Source organism: Tachypleus tridentatus, chromosome 6 (assembly GCF_004210375.1).
Source record: "Tachypleus tridentatus isolate NWPU-2018 chromosome 6, ASM421037v1, whole genome shotgun sequence".
In the NCBI taxonomy this organism is placed as follows: domain Eukaryota; kingdom Metazoa; phylum Arthropoda; class Merostomata; order Xiphosura; family Limulidae; genus Tachypleus; species Tachypleus tridentatus.
Window position 1 is genome coordinate 148815558 of NC_134830.1, and position 6000 is coordinate 148821557.

Here is a 6000-nt window from a genome sequence, read left to right on the forward strand (position 1 = left end):
TAAAGTGTGTTTCTGTTTGTAGCTAAGACTAAACTTGTCACTGTACCAATATAATATAAAGTGTGTTTCTGTTTGTAGCTGAGACTAAACTTGTAACTGTACCAATACAATATAAAGTGTGTTTCTGTTTGTAGCTGAGACTAAACTTGTCACTGTACCAATATAATACAAAGTGTGTTTCTGTTTGTAGCTGAGACTAAACTTGTCACTGTACCAATACAATATAAAGTGTGTTTCTGTTTGTAGCTGAGACTAAACTTGTCACTGTACCAATACAATATAAAGTGTGTTTCTGTCTGTAGCTCAGACTAAACTTGTCACTGTACCAATACAATATAAAGTGTGTTTCTGTTTGTAGCTGAGACTAAACTTGTCACTGTACCAATACAATATAAAGTGTGTTACTGTTTGTAGCTAAGACTAAACTTGTCACTGTACCAATACAATATAAAGTGTGTTACTGTTTGTAGCTAAGACTAAACTTGTCACTGTACCAATACAATATAAAGTGTGTTTCTGTTTGTAGCTGAGTCTAAACTTGTCACTGTACCAATACAATATAAAGTGTGTTTCTGTTTGTAGCTGAGTCTAAACTTGTCATTGTACCAATACAATATAAAGTGTGTTTCTGTTTGTAGCTGAGACTAAACTTGTAACTGTACCAATACAATATAAAGTGTGTTTCTGTTTGTAGCTGAGACTAAACTTGTAACTGTATCAATACAATATAAAGTGTGTTTCTGTCTGTAGCTGAGACTAAACTTGTCACTGTATCAATACAATATAAAGTGTGTTTCTGTTTGTAGCTGAGACTAAACTTGTAACTGTATCAATACAATATAAAGTGTGTTTCTGTTTGTAGCTGAGACTAAACTTGTAACTGTATCAATACAATATAAAGTGTGTTTCTGTCTGTAGCTGAGACTAAACATGTAACTGTATCAATACAATATAAAGTGTGTTTCTGTCTGTAGCTGAGACTAAACTTGTTACTGTATCAATACAATATAAAGTGTGTTTCTGTTTGTAGTTGAGACTAAACTTGTCACTGTACCAATACAATATAAAGTGTGTTTCTGTTTATAGCTGAGTCTAGACTTGTCACTGTACCAATACAATATAAAGTGTGTTTCTGTTTGTAGCTGAGACTAAACTTGGCACTGTACCAATACAATATAAAGTGTGTTTCTGTTTGTAGCTGAGACTAAACTTGGCACTGTACCAATACAATATAAAGTGTGTTTCTGTCTGTAGCTAAGACTAAACTTGTCACTGTACCAATACAATATAAAGTGTGTTTCTATCTGTAGCTAAGACTAAACTTGTCACTGTACCAATACAATATAAAGTGTGTTTCTGTTTGTAGCTGAGACTAAACTTGGCACTGTACCAATACAATATAAAGTGTGTTTCTGTTTGTAGCTGAGACTAAACTTGTCACTGTACCAATACAATATAAAGTGTGTTTCTGTTTGTAGCTGAGATTAAACTTGTAACTCTACCAATACAATATAAAGTGTGTTTCTGTTTGTAGCTGAGACTAAACTTGTCACTGTACCAATACAATATAAAGTGTGTTTCTGTCTGTAGCTAAGACTAAACTTGTCACTGTACCAATACAATATAAAGTGTGTTTCTGTCTGTAGCTGAGACTAAACTTGGCACTGTACCAATACAATATAAAGTGTGTTTCTGTTTGTAGCTAAGACTAAACTTGTCACTGTACCAATACAATACAAAATGTGTTTCTGTTTGTAGCTGAGACTAAACTTGTCACTGTACCAATACAATATAAAGTGTGTTTCTGTTTGTAGCTAAGACTAAACTTGTCACTGTACCAATACAATATAAAGTGTGTTACTGTTTGTAGCTAAGACTAAACTTGTCACTGTACCAATACAATATAAAGTGTGTTTCTGTTTGTAGCTGAGTCTAAACTTGTCACTGTACCAATACAATATAAAGTGTGTTTCTGTTTGTAGCTGAGTCTAAACTTGTCATTGTACCAATACAATATAAAGTGTGTTTCTGTTTGTAGCTGAGACTAAACTTGTAACTGTACCAATACAATATAAAGTGTGTTTCTGTTTGTAGCTGAGACTAAACTTGTAACTGTATCAATACAATATAAAGTGTGTTTCTGTCTGTAGCTGAGACTAAACTTGTCACTGTATCAATACAATATAAAGTGTGTTTCTGTTTGTAGCTGAGACTAAACTTGTAACTGTATCAATACAATATAAAGTGTGTTTCTGTTTGTAGCTGAGACTAAACTTGTAACTGTATCAATACAATATAAAGTGTGTTTCTGTCTGTAGCTGAGACTAAACATGTAACTGTATCAATACAATATAAAGTGTGTTTCTGTCTGTAGCTGAGACTAAACTTGTTACTGTATCAATACAATATAAAGTGTGTTTCTGTTTGTAGTTGAGACTAAACTTGTCACTGTACCAATACAATATAAAGTGTGTTTCTGTTTATAGCTGAGTCTAGACTTGTCACTGTACCAATACAATATAAAGTGTGTTTCTGTTTGTAGCTGAGACTAAACTTGGCACTGTACCAATACAATATAAAGTGTGTTTCTGTTTGTAGCTGAGACTAAACTTGGCACTGTACCAATACAATATAAAGTGTGTTTCTGTCTGTAGCTAAGACTAAACTTGTCACTGTACCAATACAATATAAAGTGTGTTTCTATCTGTAGCTAAGACTAAACTTGTCACTGTACCAATACAATATAAAGTGTGTTTCTGTTTGTAGCTGAGACTAAACTTGGCACTGTACCAATACAATATAAAGTGTGTTTCTGTTTGTAGCTGAGACTAAACTTGTCACTGTACCAATACAATATAAAGTGTGTTTCTGTTTGTAGCTGAGATTAAACTTGTAACTCTACCAATACAATATAAAGTGTGTTTCTGTTTGTAGCTGAGACTAAACTTGTCACTGTACCAATACAATATAAAGTGTGTTTCTGTCTGTAGCTAAGACTAAACTTGTCACTGTACCAATACAATATAAAGTGTGTTTCTGTCTGTAGCTGAGACTAAACTTGGCACTGTACCAATACAATATAAAGTGTGTTTCTGTTTGTAGCTAAGACTAAACTTGTCACTGTACCAATACAATACAAAATGTGTTTCTGTTTGTAGCTGAGACTAAACTTGTCACTGTACCAATACAATATAAAGTGTGTTTCTGTTTGTAGCTGAGACTAAACTTGTAACTGTACCAATACAATATAAAGTGTGTTTCTGTCTGTAGCTGAGACTAAACTTGTAACTGTACCAATACAATATAAAGTGTGTTTCTGTCTGTAGCTGAGACTAAACTTGGCACTGTACCAATACAATATAAAGTGTGTTTCTGTTTGTAGCTAAGACTAAACTTGTAACTGTACCAATACAATATAAAGTGTGTTTCTGTCTGTAGCTAAGACTAAACTTGTCACTGTACCAATACAATATAAAGTGTGTTTCTGTCTGTAGCTGAGACTAAACTTGTCACTGTACCAATACAATATAAAGTGTGTTTCTGTCTGTAGCTGAGACTAAACTTGGCACTGTACCAATACAATATAAAGTGTGTTTCTGTTTGTAGCTAAGACTAAACTTGTAACTGTACCAATACAATATAAAGTGTGTTTCTGTTTGTAGCTGAGACTAAACTTGGCACTGTACCAATACAATATAAAGTGTGTTTCTCTTTGTAGCTAAGACTAAACTTGTAACTGTACCAATACAATATAAAGTGTATTTCTGTCTGTAGCTAAGACTAAACTTGTCACTGTACCAATACAATATAAAGTGTGTTTCTGTCTGTAGCTGAGACTAAACTTGTCACTGTACCAATACAATATAAAGTGTGTTTCTGTCTGTAGCTAAGACTAAACTTGTAACTGTATCAATACAAGATAAAGTGTGTTTCTGTTTGTAGCTGAGACTAAACTTGTCACTGTACCAATACAATATAAAGTGTGTTTCTGTTTGTAGCTGAGACTAAACTTGTCACTGTACCAATACAATATAAAGTGTGTTTCTGTTTGTAGCTGAGTCTAAACTTGTAACTGTACCAATACAATATAAAGTGTGTTTCTGTTTGTAGCTGAGACTAAACTTGTCACTGTACCAATACAATATAAAGTGTGTTTCTGTTTGTAGCTGAGACTAAACTTGTCACTGTACCAATACAATATAAAGTGTGTTTCTGTTTGTAGCTGAGACTAAACTTGTAACTGTACCAATACAATATAAAGTGTGTTTCTGTTTGTAGCTGAGTCTAAACTTGTCACTGTACCAATACAAGATAAAGTGTGTTTCTGTTTGTAGCTGAGACTAAACTTGTAACTGTACCAATACAATATAAAGTGTGTTTCTGTTTGTAGCTAAGACTAAACTTGTAACTGTACCAATACAATATAAAGTGTGTTTCTGTCTGTAGCTAAGACTAAACTTGTCACTGTACCAATACAATATAAAGTGTGTTTCTGTCTGTAGCTGAGACTAAACTTGTAACTGTATAAATATAATATAAAGTGTGTTTCTGTTTGTAGCTGAGACTAAACTTGTCACTGTACCAATACAATATAAAGTGTATTTCTGTTTGTAGCTGAGACTAAACTTGTCACTGTACCAATACAATATAAAGTGTATTTCTGTTTGTAGCTGAGACTAAACTTGTCACTGTACCAATACAATATAAAGTGTGTTTCTGTCTGTAGCTGAGTCTAAACTTGTCACTGTACCAATACAATATAAAGTGTGTTTCTGTTTGTAGCTGAGACTAAACTTGTAACTGTACCAATACAATATAAGGTGTGTTTCTGTTTGTAGCTGAGACTAAACTTGTCACTGTACCAATACAATATAAAGTGTGTTTCTGTTTGTAGCTGAGACTAAACTTGTAACTGTACCAATACAATATAAAGTGTGTTTCTGTTTGTAGCTGAGACTAAACTTGTCACTGTACTTTTACTATGTTGTTATAATGTATTTAGGAGTATTATAATTTTACTATATTGTTACATTGTATTTAGAAGTATTATAATTTTACTATATTGTTACACTGTATTTAGAAGTATTATAATTTTACTATATTGTTACATTGTATTTAGAAGTATTATAATTTTACTATATTGTTACATTGTATTTAGAAGTATTATAATTTTACTATATTGTTACACTGTATTTAGAAGTATTATAATTTTACTATATTGTTACATTGTATTTAGAAGTATTATAATTTTACTATGTTGTTACATTGTATTTTAGAGTATTATAATTTTACTATATTGTTACATTGTATTTAGAGTATTATAATTTTACTATATTGTTACATTGTATTTAGAAGTATTATAATTTTACTATATTGTTACATTGTATTTAGAAGTATTATAATTTTACTATGTTGTTACATTGTATTTAGAAGTATTATAATTTTACTATATTGTTACATTGTATTTAGAAGTATTATAATTTTACTATATTGTTACATTGTATTTAGAGTATTATAATTTTACTATATTGTTACATTGTATTTAGAAGTATTATAATTTTACTATGTTGTTACATTGTATTTAGAAGTATTATAATTTTACTATATTGTTACATTGTATTTAGAAGTATTATAATTTTACTATATTGTTACATTGTATTTAGAAGTATTATAATTTTACTATATTGTTACATTGTATTTAGAAGTATTATAATTTTACTATATTGTTACATTGTATTTAGAAGTATTATAATTTTACTATATTGTTACATTGTATTTTTGCAATACAGGTTTCCTCGTCATAGTAGTTTTTAAAAACTCCGAGTTAATGTTTTCCAGAAAGTTTTGTTTATTAGTTACACAAATGGCTACTGTGCTCTGCGCAGCATATATAAGAAAACGTGGAAAATATTTAAAACGTTGAGTGTAAACTACGCGGAGTGCAGAAACAGGTAAACATCGTATGTTGTTTGGGGGGATGGATGGAGGTAGTTTTATAGG